Raw genomic sequence first — 24976 nt, forward strand, 5'->3', positions numbered from 1 at the left:
CTTATACTTATTTTCTTTTTCCTAGTCAGTCTTTTTACTGCTGTTGATATCTCTATTTTCTCCCTTTCATTTATCATGGAGGGTTGACAGTGACCACGGGGCAATGATCATTTTTCTGTCATTTTGAGAGAGATTGGCTGTGGTTGATGCCAGCTGACTCACTTGCCCTGGTGGAAGCTGGACCAGGCCAGTTGGCCCTCTCTCACTGCTCTCTCAGAACTTGATTCTGCTGTTGTCTGTAAGCCATCATTAGATGAGGTGCACCAGCAGTAATTGACTGTATTGTCCAAGCAGCTGCTCAATCTATGTCATAAATATTGACATGTTTTCCATAGTATTCTGGTTCGTGGTGGAATTCTGCCTGCCACATGGCATGGAAGGCTCAAAAACAGAAGTGGGATACCTTTTATAGATATCCCACACTTACGAACTGCATCACTTTTCAATGGGCCCATGCACATGCTCGGCAGGTAAGATGTCAAAGCCAGAAGGAATCTTGGATTAAATTCACAACCAGCATCTCCTCTACCATCAGTTCCAAAGCCATATGAGACAAGATTCAGAAGGTCAGTGGGCAGCATACGTTTGCCCCCCTTTCAATCTTGCTCTCCTATGGCCAGGAAGTTGTTTATTCCCAGAACATTACCATTACTTCTTGCAAAATATTTTGTTGGGAATCTAGCACTTCTGCTTCATCCCCCCCCCCCCCATCTTCTTAGTCATCAACACTCAGGCAGAGCAATCTCCTCTTTTCTTTCAGGCTGATCTTCTCTATGAATATAATTGACTGGTGGAATTCAAGCTCGCTCTCTATTAGTCTGGCAGATCCCAGTTGGATCTGATGATATTCACTAAGAGATGCTGTGCCATCTCTCTCCTGCTTCTCTTGCTGACTGGTTGCTGTAATTGAATCTGGTTGGAAAAGTCTTTTCCTGATGCTTTGCTTCTCGTTTTCTAAGCTTGGAAAGGATCCCAAGATTCCTTCAAACTATTGTCCAAATGCTTTGACGAGCTGTCAGAGAAAGGTCTTAGAGAGGATGGTTAATGCTTGTTTTGTTTGGTTCCTCAAATCAAACGACTTCCTCTTGCCCATTCAGTGTGGATTCTGATGACGGTACTTTAATATGGAACACCTAATTCAGCTTGAAACATCAATGAGGGAAGTCTTTCTCAAGTGACAACATCATGTTTCTGTTTGTTTTGTTTTTTACCTTGAGAAAGGTAAAGATACTGTGTGGAGTTATGGCATCCTGTGATACCTCCACTCATATGGGTTGCTTGGCCATTTGCTCATTTTTATTGAACATTTTTTAATAGATCAGCAATTCCAAGCCCCTATGGTATTGACACTTTCCTGTTCTTTCTCACAGGAACTTGAAGTACTTTAAAGCTGTTTTGTGTGTCACAATTTTCATTATTAAGGTGAATACTATCAGTTGACAACTCCCTCTATACTTGCAAATGCTCTCTATGATAACGACTGATACAAGCACGAGGTTTATTGAGTAGCAGCTATGGACTGCTCTTAATTATTTACTGCAGTGGACCACAGCAAACAGTTTTACCTTTTCTTGCTCTAAAACCATTTGAATGCACTTTTGCCACCAATTCACCCCAATTCTATTCTGAACTCCATGTCGGTGAAGTTGTGCTTCCCGTGGTCCCTGTGGCAGAGTTCTTGGGGCTTATCTTTGACCGTAACCTTACCTTTATACCACATGTCAAGCAGCTATGATTCAAGTTTATAAGGGTACTGAACATCCTCTGTGTCCTCTCTTTCACCTCTTTGGGAAGAGATTGATGTTTCTATGCTAAAGATCTATTGCATTTGATTTGACCGAAACTGGTCTATGGGTCTGTGGCACTGCCAGGACTTCATCTTTGAAGATGCTAGTCCCAGCTTACCATCTGGGGCTTCGGCTCTGCATGGGGGCTTTCCACACTTCTTCAGTCCAGAGTTTGTTCACAGAGTCTCATGAACTTTCTCAACATCTTTGCTGTTTTCAACTTTCTTTACCTCTATACTTTGAAAGTTTGATCCTTACCACATCATCCCACCTGGGGTTGTGTGTTTCTTCCTCTCTGTTACATGCTTTTTCAGAATAGACAGTCTGTTGTTGTTCCTTTTGGCTTTCTTATCCAGGTGCAGCTGTCTAAATTGGGTCTGCCCTTGGATGACTTTGCTGTCTCCATTGGTTGAGTCATCTGAGGAAGGAGGATACTCCTGATTGGAAATACCATCTTCTATTTGCAGCACATTTTTTGAACCCTTCTTGCATTCCCATTTATACAAATGGTTCAAAATCAGGTGATTCTGTGGGCTCTACCAAAGTTTGTTGTGGTTAGGTAATTGCACACACAATCTTCTCTACAGTTTCCGTGTTAACTGCCAAATTGTATGCCATTTCTCTAGCCATGGATCACATAGAAGCTAAGAAATACTCGAATTGTACTATTTATACTGACTCACTTAGCTCTACTGGCCCAGGAATCACTGCACATTAGTTCTCACCCTGTTCTTGTTAATATTCAAAACCAACTGGCCCATTTCTCTTTAACATCTACTTCTATCCAGCTTTTCTTGATACTTGGCCACATTGGTATTCGCAGGAACGAACTCGCTGATACTGCAGCTCACTGTGTCTGCTCTAGTGCCATCACTGCCATGTCTGTTCCATACATGGACTGTGGTCCTGTATTAAAGGCTCAACTCCTTGCCAGTTTGCTTGGAGTGAGCAGTGTGACAATAAGCTTTTGCAGATAAAACCCTCTATTGGACTTTAGCCAATAGTTTCTGTAAGGATCAGAAGGAGAAAGTTGTTCTAACTAGACTATGTACAAGTCATAGTTTTTTACCTCATTTCTTTTTATCTGTGACTATGCACTAATGTATGGTCTGTGTGATGTGTGTGATACTCAAGCTGCAATAGCCTATGTTTTACTGTCCTGTCATCATTACAACTCTGTCTGATGGCACCATTTAAGATATATTTCGTCAACAGGTTTACCCCCTGACACTGAACAGTGTTTTTGGCAGTGGTGAAACTGTCCACCTTACCAATGTTTTTGATTTTTTAAGGGCTGTGTTGGCCTTTTTAGCTTTAAGTTTTTATCTGATGTTGGGCCACTATTTTAGTTCCTTTTACACTTTTAATAATTTTTACTAGTTGTTTGCCACAGATAGTCTAGTTGCTTTGCCACAGATAGTCTAGTTGCTTTGCACCATAAAATTCCAAACAGCCAACCAACCAACTGAACATGACATGAGGCTTTCTCCCCTTTACCTCAGTGTGTAAGTGCTTCACCCTGCACCCAGCATGGTTTTGAGTTGCCTCTCTCTATACCTCACATGTGAAGTCAGTTATCTCTACCATGGCTTTGGGTTTACTTTCCCTTTTACCTCATGTGTCAAGTCACTTGTCTCCAATATAGCAATCACTGGTCATACCTTGCAAGTAACAACTCGTTCACAAATATCATGCTTAGAACTTATAACTAGTACAAAAATTTATTCTATAAATTGGACACTTGTTTGGTTAAAACAAAAATGATTTTAGAACCCAAAGAAGTGTTTAGTAATAATTAATAGAGAACTTTCTGAAACTGTTATTATCATTAGGCATCATTAATTTTTTTAAATGGAGACCTACTTAGAAACACAGCTATACAAATAAACACCATCAGAAAACTAAACTATAAATTATGTTTTCTAGAAACTTGCACATGATATTACTATGACATTTCAGGAAGCATGTTCCTCATAATAAATGTTATACTTCATTAACTTTAACATTATTTCTAAAAATGTTTAAGATTACATCATGTTGAGATTTTTTATTTCAATTTTATAAAGTTGTAAAAACAAAAAAAATATTAGTAACCTACATTTAAACCTTTCTTACGTTGCTGCTGTAGCTAAATGTTTTCAGTCTGGATATAAAATGATTGTTGAATTAGGCTTAACCTGTATAGAACTCTCATAATTATTTTCAAAGCTTTTGTAATTCAGAATAGTGAGTTATACAAATGCAAAATGATTATTTAGTGTATGTTTGGCTTTTTAATTTTGACAGAATTGTTTCCATATTTAGGCTTACATCAAATGGAATTGAATTAACAGCTTTCTAAAAAATAATCTCCACTTGTTTATTATACAATGCACAAAATATAACTTCACTGGTAAAAATTTTAGTGGACTAAATAGAATGTTTGATTTTATTTCAGGTCCTCTTCTCTTAGACGACCATGCCATTTTCACCCTAACACTCCCAGATCTTGGGAGGTCTTTCTTAAATCCTCAGTATATCTGTGAGAGTGCTTCACGACTTTTATTCCTTTCGGTTCACTGGGCTCGTTCCATTCCAGCATTCCAACTCCTTTTGTAAGTAAAGGATTAAGAATCATTTGCCTTGGTGACAAAATATTAGAATTTTTTTGTTGAAAAGGGGTAAATTACATTATTTTTTAATTCATTTTTACATCACTTTTCTTAAAAACTCAACATATTATCAAGATATACAAAAAACAAAATTTGTTTTTATGTATTAACAACATAAACTAAGAAGAAACTTCATGTTTAAAAAATTTCATTGCTACATGATTGAAGAAACTAAGATGTTTTCTTCCTAAAGAATACTTGATATTTGTATTTCATACTGAAAAACATTAACCCATATTCACTACTCTCTTAACTGGAATGTGTTTGTAATCATCAAAGCTTCCACACTATAACTTTGAGTATGTTTTGTACATCTTTGCAAAATTTGGCAAGCTTCTCAATAAACATTACAAATCTTTTGTGAAAATAAAATTTATTTTTTGTTGAGTCTTCCAAGCAAAAACTTGCCTGTAAATATATGGAGTCAGAGTGCTGTCTGCTCTGAGTGATTGTAGTGATAAGGTTAAAAGATGTCTTTATCTGAATATTGAGAATTTTCATTTGCTTAATCTTTAAAACCTCCTAAATAAATATCAGTCATTTTCTTACAGTAAAATTTACATTTTATCCTTTTTTTGTTTGTAGTGAAATACAAAATTACACAAGTATTGAAACCAAGTTTGTATTGTGATAAGTCTACAGTTGTACAGCTAAGTCATTTTGTAGCATATTTTATCTGTAATTTTTTTTAGTTACTTTATACCTGTTTGATCAAATTACCAGACCTCAACCCCTCGGTGTGGATTCCTGTATGTGGTGAGGGGACCTCCCAGGAAGGGTCTGTTCTTTCAGTTTACCTCCTCTTGGATCTAAACATCTACCTATGTCTTTGCCATGCATGGCAACTCATGAAGGGGAGGAGAGGATCCTGGTGGTTGAGGGGTCCAACCCTGACACACCACTTTGACCTTGAATTCCTGTAGACGGGCAACCTTGGGGTGGCCCCCCTTGGTTCAGTTGGCTAGTCTACTTGGGCTAGGGTCAACCAAGTACCAGTGTTGGATGTTCTCAATTGGTGTTGTGGACATTATATCTGATGCTGGTGTTTGGGTATAGTGCTCACGAAATCCTGGCATTGCTGCAGTGTCCTTGTTTGGCATTGTAGCGTGTCTCCTCATTGGGCTCCATGGTGGGTGGTGTCATTGGGCACTGAAATTTCCCTTTCTTTATTATGGATTCTCTAATTAAAAATCTTAATAAAATAATGAAAAAACAGTCCATAGGTAAATGACCATGTCTTTAAGATTCTGAGCAACAATCCTCACTATCCATACTACCTATTGCACTCACCTTCAGACAAACCTTTAGGGCAAATGTCTTCCTTTTTCATTCAGAAGGGACTAGAGGGACTTGCTGGCTCTCCAAAGTCAGTAAAAAAGCTTTGATCTGGTGATGTATTGGTGGAAACATCCACATCCCAGCACAGTGAACTCCTGTTGCATTCTAAGGCAATTGGGGATGTACCTATAAAGGTTACACCCCATGCTACTTTGAATTAATCACGAAAATTATTGTTGAGAGGGATTTGAAGAACATCCCAGAGTCAGAGATTCTTGCTGGTTTCTCCACCCAATGAGTTTCTGCAGTGAGGCGTATCTCCACTTGCAAGAATGGGATTATGGTGCCGACCAGTGTCCTCATTCTGACATTAATATCACCATGCCCACCTGCCACCATCAAGGCAGGTTATCGTAATTGCAGAATACGGTCATACATTCCAAACCCTCTCCAATGTTTCCAGTGTCAACAGTTTGGTCACTCGAAGACATCATGTCATGGCTCCTTGATGTGTTTTCGTTGCAGTGGCAAGGACCATGATGCCTATGAGTGTGAAACGGACCCTCATTGCATCAATTGCAATGGCTCTCACTCGTCCTACTCTCGTTCTTGCCCTAAATGTTTGGAAGAAAAAGAGGTGCTATGTTTGAAAATGGTTCATAACATTACCTATCTTGAGGCTTGAAAATTGCTGTCCACCACCTTATCTCAGACATATGCTGCTGCACTTCGTTCCACAGCTACTGTGGGAGTGCAGACGTATCTCTCTGTGCCTCCTAAAGAATCATTCTCTAAACAAATGAAAAGTCTTTTGACCTCCATGGTTAAAAAAGTTGATGAACCAACTTCAACACCCATCTCTGTCCCTAAATACCTTCCAGCAAACTACAAGATCCACTTCCTTTGGTTCCAGGTATGGGCATTTCCTTGGGTACATCTTCTTCTTTCATCTCAAGATGCAAAACAATCATTCGTTCACATCGTCAATTGCTGGAATCCTCTTCCAATAACAACGACTTGCTCAATCCACCAAGGGCAAGATTCATGGAGGCCATCAGACCTCCCATGAATAAGGAAAGTAAAGACGTGGGTCATAACCAGAAGGGTTCTATGCCTAGTTCACTTACATGTAAATAAAAATGGCCACCCTGATACAATGGAACTGTTGAGGTTTACATTCTAATCTGGATGACATCAAAAACTGATTGCTTCCTACCATCCTGTTTGTCTTTTCTTACAGGAAACATTTCTGAAATCTGCCGATACAGTCACCTTTCAGTGGTTTTCTTTATACAGAAATGATAGGCTGTGTGATGGACGAGTGCATGGAGGGGTGGCACTGTTGGTTTATCAGTATGTGCCCACCCTGTCTTTACCACTTGACACATCCTTAGAGGCCCTAGCCATACGTGTTTCCTTTGGAGGTACCATCACTGTTTGTTCTCTCTACCTGTTGCCTGGAGAGACCTATGATCAATCAGACCTTGATGCTGTCATTGAACAATTGCTGTCTCTCTCTTTAATCTTGGGGGATTTCAGTGGTCATCATCCTCTCTGTAGAAGTGCTGATATTGATGGGAGGGGTCGCTCCGTAGAGTGTATGCTCTCTGATCACAACCTTTCTTTTCAATAGTGGTTCTTCTACTTACTTTCATGCACCTAGTCAGTCCTTTACTGCTATTGATCTATCAGTTTGCTCCCCTTCACTATTTTCCCATTTTTCATAGAGGGTTGACAATAATCCATGATGCAGTAATCATTTTCCTATAATCTTGAGAGAGACTGGCCGTGGTTGATGCCACCTGACCCTCGTGCCCCAGTGGAAGCTGGATCAGGCAAACTGGCTGACTTTCACTGCTCTCACAGAACTTTATCCTGCCATTGTCTGTAAGCCATCGATAGACAACTATGTGACATCAGTAACTGACTGTATTATACAAGCAACTGCTCAATGTATTCCTGAAACCTTGACACATTTTCCACTATATCCTCGTTCATGGTGGAATCCTGCCTGCCACATGGCACAGAAGGCTGAAAAACGAGCCTAGGATACTTTCCATAGATATCCCACACTCTCGAACTGCATTGCTTTCCAGGGGGCCCTTGCACATGCTCAGTAGGAATCTTGGATTAAGTTTGCAACCAGCATATCCTCTACCACCAGTTCCAAAGTTATATGGGACAAGAATCAAAAGGTCAGTGGGCAATGTCACTCTGTCCCCTTCTTGATCTTGCTCTCTGATGGTCAGGAAGTAACTGATTTCTAGAGCATTGCCGATACTCTAGGTGAAAGCTTTTGCTGGGTATCTAGCACTTCTGCCTCTTCTTCTACCTTCTTGGCCATCAAGACTCGGGCAGAGCAACTACCTTTTTCCTTTTGAGCTGATTGTGTCTATGACTATAATTGTCCCTTTATACTGGTGGAACTCAAACTGGCCCTTCATCAGTCTGGCAGTACATCGGTGGGACCTGATGATACACACTATGAGATGCTGCACCATCTATTTCCTGCTTCTCTTGCTATCCTACTGGTTGTTTTTAACTGGATATGGCAGGAGAATGTTTTTCCTGATGCGTGGCACCAGGCAGTTGTCCTGCCTTTCTCCAAGCCTAGGAAGGATCCCAAGATTCCTTCAAACTATAGGCCAACTGCTTCAACAAGCTGTCTCTGTAAGACCTTAGAGAGGATGGTTAATGCTTGTCTTGTTTAGTTCCTCAAAACAAACAACCTCCTCTCACCTACCCAGTTTGGGTTCCGATGACAGTGCTCCACCATGGACCACCTGATTCGACTTGAAACGTCAATCAGAGAAGCCTTTCTCAAACCACAATATCTTGTATCAATATTCTTTGACATTGAGAAAGCTTATGATACAACATGGAGGTATGGAATTTTGGGAGACCTCCATACATATGGGTTACGTGACCATTTGCCAATTTTTATTGAAAATTTTTTAATGGACAGGAGATTCTGAGTTCGTGTTGGTTTGACACTTTCCCTTTCGATTCTACAGGAACTTGGAGTCCCTCAGGGCTGTGTTCTGAGTGTCACACTTTTCAGTATAAAATTTAATGCCATCACTGAACAACTCCCTCTCACTGTTGCAAATGGTCTCTATGTCGACAACTTTCATATCTCATGTCAGTCGTCGAGCATGAGGTACATTGAGAGGCAGCTACAGACTGCCCTCAATTAGTTACTTAAGTGGACCACAGCAAACGGCTTTCACTTCTCTTTCTAAAACCGGTTGCATGCAGAGAAAGTTGTTCTAACTAGACTATGCATTGGTCACAGTTTTTTAACTCATTGTTTTCTTTTATCTGGAACTGATGCACCAGTGTGTAGTTTGTATAAAACTCTCCTCACAATGAGCCATATTTTACTTTCTTGTCATCCTTATGATTCACAACAAAGGCGCCATTTCAAGCATGTACTGTCCCAAGGTTTGTCTATTATGTTTGACAGTATTATTGAAGATGGTGACACTGTCCACCTTAGTAGTGTTTTTAGTTTTTTAAAGGTCATTGATCTTTTTAATGCCATTTAAGTTTGTTAATATACAGTCATGTGAAATAATTAGGACACCCTATGAAAGCCTGTGTATTTTTGTAACAATTTTGGATAAATGGATATTTAATCTCAGTTGTAACAATACTGAGAGATTAAAGTAATATAACTAAACAATTAAAACTGAAGAAAAGACTTTTCAAGTTCTTCTGTAAAATGTAATTCTACAAAAATGCATATTCTGAGGAAAAAGTTAGGATACCCCCACATTTATTCCCACTTAAAATGGCTCAACTCACATACAGGTGTATCACACCAGGTGCACATGATTAGAAGATCGTTACTCAGCATTTTGAATGAGGCTTGCCCTATTTAAACCTCAGACATTTGGTTTGGTGTGCTCCTGACTGTTGAAGTGAGAGTGACAACCATGGTGAGAGCAAAATAGCTGTCTGAGGCCTTCAGAAAGAATTGTAGCAGCTTATGAGTCTGGTAAGGGAGTTGAAAAGATCTCAGAAGAAATTGAAATCAGCCATTAGAAAATAGTCAACAAGTGGAGGGCTTTCAAAACAACTGCAATCATGCCAAGGTCTGGTTGTCCAAGCAAGTTCACCCCGAAGGTGCTAAAAGAGGTCTCCAAAAAACCCTAAAATGTCATCATGGAACCTACAGCAGGCTCTGGCTAGTGTTGATGTGAAAGTACATGCCTCTACAATCAGAAAGAGACTGCACAAGTGTAACTTTCATGAGAGGTGTGCAAAGAGGAAATCTTTGCTCTCTAAGAGAAACATCAAGGCCAGACTGAAGTTTGTCAGAAAGAATGTAGACAAAGACCAGGACTTCTGGGATAATGTTCTTTGGACAGATGGGTCCAAAATTGAATTATTTGGATACCAGAACAGAGGACATGTTTGGCATAAACCAAATACCGCATTCCAGGAAAAGAACCTCATACCAACTGTGAAGCACGGAGGTAGAAGTGTCATGGTTTGGGGCTGCTTTGCTGCAGCAGGACCTGGACAGCTCACAATCATAGAATCCACCATGAATTCTACTGTGTATCAGAGGGTGCTTGAGGATCATGTAAGACCATCTGTACGAAAATTAAAGCTAATGCAGAACTGGACCCTACAACATGACAATGACCCAAAACAAACCAGTAAATCCACCAAGCACTGGCTAAAAACTAAGAAATGGAGAGTCCTGGAATGGCCGAGTCAAATCCCAGATCTTAATCCCATTGAGATGCTGTGGGGTGACTTGAAACAGGCTGTACATGCAAGAAACCCTCAAACATCTCACAGCTGTCAGAATTCTGCATTGAGGAGTGGAGCAAACTTTCTTCAGACCGATGTCAGAGACTGGTACATGACTACAAGAAGTGTCTCGCTGCAGTTATTTCAGCCAAAGGGTGTAACAGTAGCTATTAGGGGGTAGGGTGTCCTAACTTTTTCCTCAGTTTGAATATACATTTTTGTAGCTTAACATGTACAGAAGATCTTGAAAAGTCTTTTCTTCAGTTTTAATTGTTTAGTTATATTCCTATAATCTCTCAGTGTTGTTAAAATTGAGATTAAATATCTCTGTATCAAAAATTGTTACAAAAATACACAGGCTTTTATAGGGTGCCCTAACTTTTTCACATGACTGTGTACTTTACACCTTTTATTGTGGCTCCCTTTTAAAAATCACAGTTCATCTAGTTCTATTTGAAATTAGAAACTGACTGTAATATTAAGTAACTTGAAATCAGGACTGGAAAGGCCAACTTCAGGTGACTGATGGTGGTTTTTGTACTTACCTGTTAGTCTTCCTGGTGAGTTATGATTATTACAGTCACGCAACAGAAAGTCCTTTACAACTTAAATTACTGTTGTTTTTCTCTTGTCATTGTAGACTAGATGTACACATTGGTTTTATGCTATTTATTTATTTTATTTTTTTAACTTTGTTTTGTTTTACCTTAATTTTCTTTTATGAAGTTTACTGAATTTACTTTTACTTTTTTACCAGAAGTTTGGCATAAATAGACTAGCTGCTTTGTGCCATAAAACATTAAATCAACCAACCAACCAGACCTCATAACAATCATAACAAATGCAAAATAAACTTAAGTTAACCTTTCTTCTGTGTGAAAATACTGTGAATTGTAGCACAAAACTACATTTGTTTATCATAAATAAAATAATCATAGTATGCTATGTTTTAAACTTAGTTTAATTGTGTTATTGCCCTTTGAACTTTCTATAAGTAATAATCCCACCATACAAGTTATAAATTGTTTGATGAACATGGGAGTCACATTACCTCATTGAATTACACTGGTGCAAGAACTGCTCAATGGATACGTCATGAAGATTTTTATTATTTTTCATTATCTTACCTTATCTAACCTGATAAGTTTCTTATTTTTACTTTTATAACATCAAATAAAGAATACACATGAAAAACAAGAAATAGCATACTTACTTCAGTCCTCTTGTTATTTGCAAGTAACTCTTGAAACTGAAGCATTTTTTGTATAATAATGGTACTACTACACTAAACAATTTTATCAATTGAATAATGCACCTAAGGATATAGAATATTAATGTGCATAAACCAATTTCATGTAGGTATTGTAATTTATCCGAATCTCTAACTATCAAATAGCAGCCTTTAAAAACATGGCTGAATGTTTTTTTTATGTGAATTCCTTGAGAAAAAAACATTTGAAATTGAAGGCAAAATAGGGAATTTTTTTGTAAGTAAAATAAGGATTGTTTTTTTACAGTTTTATGGAATTTGTGACATTTGAGAAACTTGATATCCTTTCTTTCTATGGACTCTGAAGTGATAGGTTCATGTAACATCATCTACTACTTGTGTAAGGGAACAATTTCTTCACACAGATTATGTATCAACTATTGTTTATGGAAGGACGTTTACAAAGGATGACATGATGACCATTGTACATAAATTAGTGGGTTCTCTATTGCAGACAGTAATTCTTACCTGTCCTTTTTAAGGGAAAATGAGTAGAAAAAAGTTAATTGCTTTTTTCTTTCTCCTGGTTATGCTTTGGGACTTTACTCCTTGTTGAAGAGAACCATTAAACTTTCTTATCAGAACTTAGTATCACAGATGCATACAATTCTCTATCATATCCTTGTGTTGTATAATTCTTCTCGTTCTTTAATTCATAATCTTAACCCTAACTACTTTATGTTTAACCTTTTTTTTTTGACATTGGCATCTAAGTTTATTCCTTCCTAGACCAACTACGTCCTCACAACCTTGTACATCACCCTTATCTGTTTGATTATTATATCCCGGATTTATACCATCTTGAATTCCATTTCTCAGTTCCCAATTTTGAAATCTCTTTAGTGTAAGGAGAGGGGCAAACTCTTTAGTGTCAGTTTTGTCCTTCAGTGGCCAGTACTCCTATCCTCAATGTAATTATTCTTACTGTATTTCTTTGTATATTTTCTCTACATCTCAAGTCTGAGGCACTTCACTGTGCCCAGAAGATTTTTGTGAATGATTCTCGTTCTCTGCTTTGGTCTGTTCCAATTCTACCAGTTCCCTGCTCATTCAGCTCCTGTTATTGCTGGGAATTGTTATAGATTACATCCTTTCCCAAGTTTGATTGTTTTTTTTTTTCATCCAAGATGTTTGCCTGGTGCCATTTCTTTGCTTTAAAATTTTGGTGGTATTTCTGATTTGATTGAATCATGAGCACAGTCTGCCTATCATTGGATTTTACACTGTCCCAAATACAACTTTCTACCAATATATCTTGATCTATTCCTCTGCTTCCTTTCTTTAGATTCCCTGCTTTATTCTTGCTTGTTTTTCAGAATAGTGTCATGCAATTACCCATTGCATTGTTTCCATTTCCAGACCCTTCTGGCTGAAAGGCTAATGTGTATCTGGGCATTTTTTTCATGTATCCCCACCACAAATATCTCTCTTCCCCCTCCACCCTATTGTAAAATGGAGTACAGGAGATTCTTTATGCTTACCAGTTCCTAGCTGCAGGGGGTGGGTGAACCACAAAGAATCTTTGCTGCTTGAGATCTAACTCAAACATGTTACCTGATCCTATGGCTTGAATCAGTACATTTCAGTTGAAGTGAACACACATTGTTTGGTTCTCATACAGCTGACCTGTCCAATTGAGATGTTTATAGAACACCACGCTCTTTGGCATGACTGTTATGCCCTCTACCCTCAGCTGGAGCAGATTCAATAAAGTCTATTACAGTTGAGGTGAGCACAGGATACAGTCTGAGTGCATCCCAACCACATTAAATATATTAGCTTTACCATCTCTTGTATGCAATTACCAGATGGCAATATTCTTATTTTCCCCATCCATGGGTCACATAGGGCTTATTTACTCTTCTTCCCAAATTCCTGTGCAAAAAGTATACTGTGAAAAAGATGAGAGTCAGTCTCCCAGGGGTATGTCCCTACAGAGCATTTGCCATTGGGTGTTGCACACTATGGTCATTCATTATGTACCTTATGATAAATCTTTACACTGACTCCACCACCACTTCAACATGTGATTCTACTTTAGCTGTGTGAAGAAGTGTGGTTTCAGAAGTTAATGTTTTGCTTGCCTGAAAATATATTTCTGATAGACACCTCTTCTCACTAATTCCTTCAATAAAGAGGGACCTTAAGTAGGGAAGATGTGTTGCAAAAATTCTCCACCTAATGTAATGGCGTTGTTATACAATATCACAGTTCATGAGAATTCTTTTTTAAGATTAAATGCAAGTTCATTAAAAGCTAATGGAATGCCAACCTCTAAGGACAGGAAAACAGCTTTGTGTGTGGAGATCTATCAGAAATGCCTTTTGAGATAGACAAAAATTTTAACACTTATAAAGCCATAAATTAGAAAATTAGACTTACTTGCCACATCAAAAGTTACCAGTAGTTTTCTCTGACATTCAGTACTGTATTATTTATAACCAGTAGAAATAAGATTTTACTCTGTCAAATGATGTGTTACATTATGTTGTTTTTCATACATAAAATTATCTATTTTGTCTTCAGTTTGGAACTTTTTCACATGGTATTCACATCGACAAGCTTAACTGAGTTTTTAAAGACTCTTTCATAGTTAAATAGCCAGGAAAGTTATAAGTATAAAAAAATTATTATTGTATCTGAAAATGGCTGGTATGGGTGTTAACTTCTATTAAAATGGAGAACAACATTTTCAACCTTCTTAAGTCATCTTCAGGTTAACTCTATGTTAATCTGAAGTTATCCTAAGAAGGTCGAAACATTGTCCTATACTTTATTGTAATTAAAGTTTTAGTACCCATATCAGACATTTTGAAATATGTTTTTACTTCAAGTGGGTTCCTCATTATCACGAAAAATTATTGCTCTGCAATGTGTATGGGGATATCTTTAGTTAGACATAAAACAGTATAAGTAAGTGTAAACAAATGTATACTATCACAACAAGTTGACCAAGTCCATAGAAAGAGAGTTAATATGTCAGTTTATAAAAAGTCTCCTCATACATTCTATTCTCTTAATATCTCATCATTTTCTACTTAGTTTATTTAAAGCTAGTTTTGTAGATTCTTCGAAATCTAAAGGTTCACAGGCCACTAACTTTCCAGAAACTGTTGTCACCATTAATGGGGTTTAGCACATCTGAGGTTTTAAATGTGTTTTTATTTGGTCATCTAGACCAGACGTCCAAACTACTCTAGTGCAAGGAACTTGGTGTGAGCTGTTCACTCTTGGTTTAGCACAGTGTTCTCAGCTACTTTCACTCCAGACCATCCTTAAAGCTGTTGCTGACCATCTGAAGAGAAGTGAGGAACAAGGTCAGCTCATAATAAACTTTTTAGAATGTTTTCAGTTAGATTCTACTTCTTAATATTAAGAGAAATGTTAACACTTCTTAAGTTGCATATATAAAGTGAGATGTATGGTATAAATGTTTTTCAGAAATAAGATAAATTGAATGCTACTAATTTCTGGTTAAGATGGACCTTGTTAGATGAATAACATTGAACAATGTCTTTCATCAGCATTTGTAATGCAGGTATAATTGTCCTTTGGCTCTCCACCTAGTTTGATGTAATTTTTTTGTTGGCCATTCTTGTGAGCTATCACTGTTTGTGTGGGACTCAATACAGAGTTGTAAGTTTACATAGTTTTTGACTCAAGTGAAAATAATAAGTTTTAGTATTGGTAATGTGACTGTAAAGTGATTGTTTCTTTTCTATACAGACCAGTCTACATCAGAACGAGTCCAACATGCTATGGAGCATATCAGTAAGCTACAGATTATTGTGAATTCACTGTCTCACTTGCAGCTGGATGACCACGAGTATGCTTACTTGAAGGCAATTGTACTCTTCAGCCCAGGTTGTGCTAATTAAGAAAGTATATTATTTGTTTTACAATTAACACTTGTAACCTTTCTGTTATAAACATCATATTTACACTACAGATGAAACATCTCTAAATTTCTCTTACAAAGATATATAGTTTTGTAAAGATTTGTTTTTTACACTTTAAATTTCTTGTATTTATGTATATAATTTTACAATTCATATTGGATTTTTTATTAGTAATGTGTTTCCAACATGAATTTCTGTCTTACTGAAGTAATTTTTCGTATCTAAACCCCCATGAAGAGTTTCAAATTTGAAGATCTGTCTTACTAAAAGATTTTATTTTACCTTTAGTATTCAGTAATAAGAGTTTTAAATTTAAGAAAAATAACATGAATTTTATGCCTTAAAGAAAGTTAGATACTCACACATTAAATTCATCAACAGACAACTTGTCTCATCCAAAGGCTCGCCAAGTTGAAAAGTTTCAAGAGCGAGCATACCAAGAAATGCACACATATATTGACCAGACTTTTACAAAAAACAGTGACAGGTTTCCAAAACTCCTGTTACGGTAAGTATCTGATGCTGTTTTTGTAGAACATATGTTCAGCAAACCTGTTTTTTTTTTTTTTTGTGATTTTCCACTGAAGAAATTCTTGAGTAAATATTTCTATAGAAATACAGTAGGGAACCATTTGAGAGTTACAAAAATAACATTTTTGGTCATAAAATTTTATTACTGTGATCATCATAGAGAAAAATATAACACTGGCTGAATAATCTGGAAGTATTTAGCCATATGTCAAGATAAATTTCAAATTCAAATAAACTTGCATTAAAAAAAAAATCAAAAACTACACGTTTATTGGTTACTGTGTAAGCATGGGAGAAAGTTAAACGGGTCATTCATAAGCACTTTCATGCCTATGTTACCACTAAATCCCGACTACTTAAGTTTATTGGATTGGATACAGCTTTTTACAGGGTCATACCATACACATTTTCTGTCACTTCTATATAGTACTTGAGACAATTTTTTTTGTAACTACTGTATTGTTTTAAAAGCTGATAAATCCTACCCCACTTTTTTTCTGAACCAGGATTTGAAAAATTATATAGGATACATATACTTATTTATTTATTGTATCAGCCCAGACTTTCTACAAATTCATAATATAAATAGTTTATAATATTTTAGGCAACTGTCATTGTAACAGTTGTACTGTCAACAAATTGAAACATTCTGCAATACCACATTTTAAAAGTAGGGAAAGCTCAGAGAATTACAATGTATGATCTCATTTGATATTGGCACTGTCAAACTAAGTAAGGAGCAGAGATTCATTTCTTTTTCATTAGAAGGTTTCTATTTCAGCCACTAACAGTAGAATAAAAAATAGGAAATAGGTGTGAAAAGATTAGAAGAAATTCTCAGGAGAGTTACTTTGAACTTCGTGATCCATCTGAAAAAGAATAGACAATAAAATTACTACAGAAAATAAGTGTTAAAAGGTGAGAAGTATAACACTATGAAACTTTATGTTCAATATTAACAATACTATACACTTTATTTTGTACACTAAAAACTTTATGTTCAATATCAATATTAACAATACTATACACTTTATTTTGTTATACAATCTGGAGAATCAAGAATATTACAGCAAAAAAAACTACAGATAAAATATAAAGTTTTACTAAAAATAAAAATATTTGATATTTAATTACAAGGTTTTTATCTTTCATCTGTTTTCACTATTTATTATTATAAAATAACTAAAATGTAAAAAAATACAACTTATTGTGTAATATAATGCAAGAAAAATAATCAGAATCTTCATAGAGCATACACCCAAGCAGCTTGTTGATTATGGTAATGTGAGGCACATAATGGTTCACGATTCTCTTCTTATGATAGAAATTTTGCCGTATTGACCTTTAAATGCATGATTAAAAAATAATTAAGTATAATGTTATACATTTATACTATTTACAATAAACATTTATGGTTTCCTGTTACAATCTCCAGTCATTCTAAAACAAAAATGATAACATAAATTTATTTCCTAACTTTTTAATGATTTTGAGGTCAGTCAAATCGAGCAACACCATATAGAGTTAGCATTGATAAAATGAAATATTAAACATATATAAAGTTTTATTCAAACAAACTTTGATTATTAACTAGAAGGATATAGATTGCTCAAACGAAACTTGATAAAGTTCAGATAGAGAAAAATATTTTTAATCTTAAAATCAAAATTACTTTGCATATTGGATAGTCAACATTCTGAAAGGAAACAATTTATGAGAAAATCTTAGGTTAAAATATCTTGGAACTTAATTTAAACACCTGATATTTTTTTTGCATGAAAGCCTTATGTCTGCTAATAACCTGCAAACATTTGTAAAGGAAAGTGCATGTTATCAAATGTCATAGTATAACTATTCTCATTGTTATAAGGTGGGTGGATTCTACACAGCTTGTATTCATTAAGTTGATTATAAAGTAATTTGATTAAATTTTGAATGTTACTAAAAGATTATGACATGTACATTTTGAACTACCCATACCAGGGTGGTTAAGAGTTTTCTTAAGCACTATTGATGTTCATATTGCTAAGAGTATTATTGCTTTTAAAGTTTCAAAAACTATTTAGTTAAGAATTCAAGATTTCTTCACATGGCATGTTGCCAGTATTCTGATCCAGTCAAACTGGTTGTTGAAAGTGTTGGTGTTTTTACAGTATACAAATGAATGGCTGGTTAAAAATCCTAAATGTTTTCAATTGACAGGCTATCTCTAGTGTAATCTATTCACATTGGTCTTATTGTAGAGTGTGTGGCTACACAGAAAACAATATTATCTAATTAAGAAACTAGGTGTTTCTGTTTGATAGGTTTTGCTAGTACTATAATTAATCCAAGCTAGTATTTAAAAATATTGTTTCTATAGTCTGATAAAAACTATCTAGTTAGACTGCTGGTTATTTCACTTGTTAGGTTGTCTGTACTATAATTAATCTAAACTGATATTGTTGAAAAATATTATTGTTTTTACAATCTAATAATAATTATCTAGTTAGACTGTTGGTTGTTTCCACTTGTTAGGTTGCCAGTACTGCGATCTATCCAAGCTGGTATTGTTGAAGAACTCTTTTTTTTCTGGGCTGATTGGGAGTGTTGAGATAAACAGCATCATTCCCTACATTCTTAAGATGGATCCTAGTGAATTCTCTCCTGGAGCTGGTGTGTGTTTCCCTTTTTATTCATTCAAAACCACTTATCAATTAGATAAACTAGTCTTATTGACTCAGAACCACTCATCGTTTTGATAAACTAGTCTTATTCACTCAGAACCGCTCATTCATGATGACGAGAAACCCACTTGAAGTAAAAATGTATTCTCAAGATGAATGGTATGAGTATTAAATCTTTAATTAAAATAAGTTACAGAACAATGTTTCATCCTTCTTAGGTCATCTTTTAGGTTAAAATGTCTGCTAATCTGAAGATCACTTAAGAAGGTCGATACATTGTTCTATACTTTAATTGAAGTGCTAATACCCACACCATTCATCTTGAGAATACAGAACCACTCACTGTTTAGATAAGCTGACCTCATTCACTCAAAACCAATCATTGTTTAGATAAACTCTTTTTATTCACTCAGAACCAGACATGGTGTTTAAGCTAGTTTTATTCACTTGGAGCCAGTCATTGTTTAGATAAATTAGGATGTACCTGTATGGCTTACAGTGAGAGAGAGGTTTGTGAAAGTTTCGTTTTTTTTTTCCAAAAACATATTCATGCTAGCTATATAAAGATTAAAAGAACACTGGACTTAATTAATTGTTAAAATTAAAATTTTTTCTCTTTGTTTAGATTTTTGAAGCAATAAGGAATTTATAAACACCTCACTGAATATAAGTTTATCTTAAAGGTATGTGTAAATAATGTGTGAAAAAGAAGTACCTCAAGTGTGTGATAGGATTCAAAATCAAATGTAGTTATGGAATTAATATTTTACAAGTTATCATTGTAAACAGTATTTATGATTTTGTCTTAGTTATGACAGTAATGATTGAAAATACAGAAACTGTTATACCCCACGTAATGAAAGAGAAAACTGAAGAAATCCCATTAGTATCCCTAGTAATCACTCTTACTGACTAATCTATATATAGCCATCACTGGAGCTATGAAATTTATGCATTTTAAAAGAAAAAAATAACTTCTTTTTGACACATCCCAAATCATTCCTAGTTGATTAAACCATATTTGACAGGTCCAAATGCCAAAGTCTAGGAGGAGTTAGCGGACAAACAAACAAACATCTCACAAATTACAGTAAGATTAAGGTATGTTTAGAAAACCTGTAAATTTTATGCCATGAAGTAACTGTAAGAACTTTCTAAACTTAATTTTTGTCAGGTATAAAAAAGTGAGGTTTCTTCCTAATTAAAAGGAACAATTTCTTCATGTAAATAAAATGTGTAAATCTATGAAGTGTGGTGCTGCTTTATTGTTGTAAACTCACTATTTATGTTTGTTGATTATAAATTTGGCTGCAATATTTGAAATGTTATGACTGTTTTTCACACTTCACTCTTTATTGTTGTTTCTTTTTTTAAGGATGGTTGAAATCTTTTAAATATTATTATATTTATTTTCTAATATCACTTTATGTTACTTTTTCTTTATATAGTGTTAAATAATTTGTCACATTATGGTATTTGGTATTTCAAAAATAATTCTTGTGAGAAAATAATTTAGTGCCATCAATTTAACACTGCTATAAAGTATATAAGCTCACTGAAGCATTAAGCTAAACTATTCTAAAGTTTGACATGTTTTATTTTGTAGGAAGAACAACTCCAGAGTCTGTGCTTCCTCACATAGATGATATGTCATCAAGGTACAGTATATTTGATACTCATGTATTTCACATCTTTGTATTACTTGAAATTAGAGGAAAAAGATAAGACCTATTCAGTTCACATTTGTTAATTAATTAACTAACAAGAACATCTGCTTGCAGTAAGCTATGTAAAAGAGTGAAAGTGAAAACTGAATTCACCATCAGTACAGCTAATTAAATATGCATTTCTTATGTTTCTACTTAAAAAAAGACCAGAATGAATTGCTTCATCATATTTGACTATTGTCCTTGTAATATTTCTTGAAGTTCAACCAATTTAGGTTTATATTAGTCCTAAATACAAATTATAAGCTAACAATGCAAACAGTATCTACCTCATTTACTCACATGATTTACACAAATCCACTGTAAAAAAAATGGTGGTGGACCAGGATTTCTGAAGAAATAAGGAGATGATCTAAGTTGTAGCCTTTTTAAAAAAAAACACACCAAACACAAACCTTGTTTAAGAACATATGAGCCAATGAAAGTGTATGTGTCTGTTTCAAACAATAGTTTTATCATCATCGGGTGGCACTCAGAGTTCCAGTATTTACAGCACATGTGTGACTTAATTTTTATACAACAATATGAAGTGCATGTTTCTCCAGTTTCTAAAGTCTCTATCACAGTGTTCTGATTGATCTAATCAAGGGAATTATTTCAAGGCAGTTCTGTATTGACAACACTAATCATATGTTTCCTGCTGTATCAAACTGTCAAAAATAACTGACTGTGTTTGTGTTAGATTATGCAGAGCTAGGATAAAGAAAGTTATGTATAATTCTTAGCTGTTATGTTAACCTGTAAAGCCACTGCATAATATGCTTGTTGAAGACCATATAATAAACTTTTCAAGACTTAGGTCATGACAACAATTAGAGTCATATTTGATTAAACATTGCAGTTTTGGTGATGTTACAATAACACTAATTTTTGTGACCCCAAACTGAGTAGGTCATAATCTTGTTGCCTGATTTAAAAAAAAAAACATTTGTGAGATTTTTAATGTACAAGAACAGTTATCTTAAACTTTGGTTTATTAACACTGGAAAAATCTGAGAAGACGCATTATTTTGAAGAGTTTGTTAGCACTTTAAGTCACTTGAATCTTCAGGGTTAAACAAGATTACAACAAATGAGTAGAAGTTTCAATAATCTAAATGATATTGTGTTTTTAATAGTGTTATTATATGTGTAATATGTTAATTATGTAAAATACTAACTGTGTAATTAGTAGATTTCCGTAAAACACTTCATTAATTTTTCATTGAGTAGATTCCATTAGAAAATTTGTGCCAATTGTATTTTGATTGTATGTGTTTTGGCATAGAGTGCAATTCCCCATTTAATAAATAAATTGTTTTTGTCACTAGAACTGATCAGAGTAAATGACATACTTGTCTTTACTTGAATTGTGATAATCAAAGTTATAGAAGAGTGGGTTATATAACTTTTAGTTCAGATTTTTTGAAAAGATTTTCTTGCAATTTTTAAGATGTTTGATGTCAGCCTAACTGGTAGTTGCTTTAATATAGCAAAAACATCATGAATGTCTGTCTCTCCTACTTTTAGATTCTGAACTTGGAAAATGGTCTGAGGTTTGGAACAGAGAAGTGAAAAGTGATATTTTACTGAAGACAAGTTTTGTTTCATTTCTGAAAACACTCCACAGCTGTTGCAAACTTATTCTAATAAGCTTTTGGATGAGAAACGCCACAGAGTTTGAACAAAACAGAAGAACTATTCTAGTGATAGCCTGTATCATACATTTTGGGTGAGTTGTGCCCAGTCGGTAACTGTTGTTCTTGTCACTAATTTCATGGAACATCTGGAGTTCTAAGAAACAAAAGCGCTACTAAATGAACCTTTTCTTTTCACTCTTGACTGTTGTATCAACAGCTTCTGAGAGGGACCCAGTAATTAGAAACATTTATGTAACGAGGAAACGATTTCTCTGAAACATGACACACTTGAGAAAACTGGAGACAACCATAAAAACTGTGTGGTTTATGAAGGTGAAAAATTTTATTCCTCTGAAGATACTTGCAAACTTATGGCCTTGATTTTGAAAACTGTTGTTAAATTTGACAACATTTAAAGAAAGAAGTTACAGTATGAAGATGAGTTGAGAAATATGTTAAGACTGTGTTTTTTATTTGTTGACTTTGTTTATCTCAAGTTGATGGGAAAAGCTCCTATTATATATTATTATTTAAATTAAGTTTTATCTTCATATTTCTAGTAATTTTCTTTCTTAGTTGTGTAAAATTGTTGATATTTGTAACAGATTTTAATAATTTATCAGAATAAGCTGAGCCGTGTGTAAAAACTATTTCGAGAGTACATTTCTTGATGGCTTATCTACTAATATGTTCATACTTATGACACTAAAATATACATGACTATTTTAAACCATGGCTGAAATGAAACCAGCAATAAAATCTAATTTAACCTAAATTAGGTAGTAAAAATATGTCAAATAAACTGTATTGTGAAAATAACATGTATCCAAATATTCAAGTCTAGTGGCTTAGTGGCAAGTCTGGAAACTTACAAAAACCAAGAAAAAAAATATATACAGGTATCATTACCCACAACGCAACGGAGCACAGTGTATAGGTTCAGTACTTAATTGGAACCCAACTAACTAACTAAACATGACCTGTGTTGGTATTAGTATTACTTCAGTTACCTTAATGTACTCATAATTAACATGCTAGTGTTAAAATATTAGGAATGTGATCCTCTAATTGAAGAAAACAGCTCTTGAAAATAATAACTGTGCAGTCACTCATTAATGAAATAAAACAGGTTTTCATTTGATCTTCTTTCTTCATAAAACATGCTTAAAAATTGTTATTTATTCTGTTGCTTTTGTCCTTTAAAGGTTCTTTTCAATCATTTGGTAAAAAACAAAGTCTGGGCAACTAATTTTTAGCACAAATTCTCTAACAACATTCTTTAAGCTTTCATTAATAAGCTTAATTCATGAATATAGCTGAAGTTTCTGAAAATATGAGTATTAATTTGCTGGTTTTGGCCACCTATAATAACAAAGCTGTTCATCACTGCTGTATATGTTACATATAAACATAAATATTATTCATGTTATCATTCATTTTTGTTATATTTTTTAATTATATTGTTTAAACTGTTAACCATGTTGTACACAACTGGCACTGTATTACCAGAGATCATGATTTTAAGTGTTATGTAGCGGTTTCTCTTTTTTTTTCGTTTATGCATTTTGCAAATAACTATTAATATATGTTCAAAACTGTTGAAATCTCTCTCTGGGGTTGTTGTATACATCTGTTATTTTGCATTTTTGACTTATCAAATAATTCAAACTGTAGTAAAATATTTTGTCATATTAAACATTATATGAAGAATGTAGTGTTACCCTAATTCTAATTTAACAATATTGGTGAATGTGAACAGTGTTGTGATGCTAAAGTTAACAACTTCTTGATAATGTGTGAACAAGATTGTATCATTTAATCTTTCTTCAACACTTTTGATAGTGTTTTGACATTTTAAATGTCATGATAATTTTAACCATTAAACAGCAGAATGTTGTAGATTGTTAGAGTTAAGCATTCTGTGAACAGAATTGTGTTATTTTTAATGTTAATTTATGAACATTAATTTGTTGTTAAATATGTTTTGAACAATATTATATCACAGGTTAAATGCTTTATCAATAATATCACATATAACCATAATGTATTAGATTTGTATACATTTTCTATGCATTACTCACTCATCAGTTTTACATATTTCTTTTTGTATATAAGTGTGACTGTATTAGTTCATAAACTAGTGTACTCTGAGTCCTTTTATTTTTAATACCCCTTAAGAAGAGATCATGTTGGTTTTAATAGTGGGCTGGAATTTTACAAAAGAAAAATCCATTGGTGACTTTAATTAATAGAATTTCATGAAATGAGTTGTGTAACTATAATGATTTTATGTCTTAATAAATAAGTTTAAAAGGCATTTTGTCAGTGACATATCAAAATACATTAATGCAATATTTTATTGTCTGCAGATAGAAAATGTTAACAAAAATGTCTCTCAGATTGTCAGAATACACTAGTGCAATAATTCTGTTTACAAATTGTCAGAATAGATTTTAGTGATATATTTGTGCTTACAGGTATATTCAGTTACTGGACTGTTTATAGATTTATTGATATGTTTTTATGTTACTTATGTATTTTTGCTTCACATGATTTATTCATTTTAATTTGGAATCACAGGTTAATTCTTAAGAAATTTGCTAACATGGCAATATGTAGAATAGTTCTCTGTGTATATAACTGGATTGGGTGTTTGCATGTTTTGATAGATTTCTAGAAAATTACTAGTTTGGTTGTATTAGTGCATTAATTTTGTTTAATAGTATTCAACTATTTGGTTTTGTATTCGTTGTAGGGTTTATGGCAGATACTGAAAGGATTGTG

The 24976-nt window shown here is 34.6% G+C and overlaps 1 pseudogene across 1 annotated transcript in view; it reads left to right on the forward strand.

Annotated features, from left to right (window-relative positions):
- Positions 1–22211, forward strand: part of LOC143235645 (uncharacterized) — an 88883-nt pseudogene extending 66672 nt beyond the window's left edge. Inside the window, exons 26-32 of the transcript XR_013019345.1 lie at positions 4225–4381; positions 14928–15067; positions 15477–15614; positions 16031–16157; positions 18698–18835; positions 20453–20504; positions 22083–22211. The product of XR_013019345.1 is annotated as an uncharacterized LOC143235645 (transcript). The remainder of the gene's footprint in view (positions 1–4224; positions 4382–14927; positions 15068–15476; positions 15615–16030; positions 16158–18697; positions 18836–20452; positions 20505–22082) is intronic.
- The last annotated feature ends 2765 nt before the right edge of the window (positions 22212–24976 follow it).

The sequence above is a fragment of the Tachypleus tridentatus genome, chromosome 12, assembly GCF_004210375.1.
Source record: "Tachypleus tridentatus isolate NWPU-2018 chromosome 12, ASM421037v1, whole genome shotgun sequence".
Classification (NCBI taxonomy): Eukaryota; Metazoa; Arthropoda; class Merostomata; order Xiphosura; family Limulidae; genus Tachypleus; species Tachypleus tridentatus.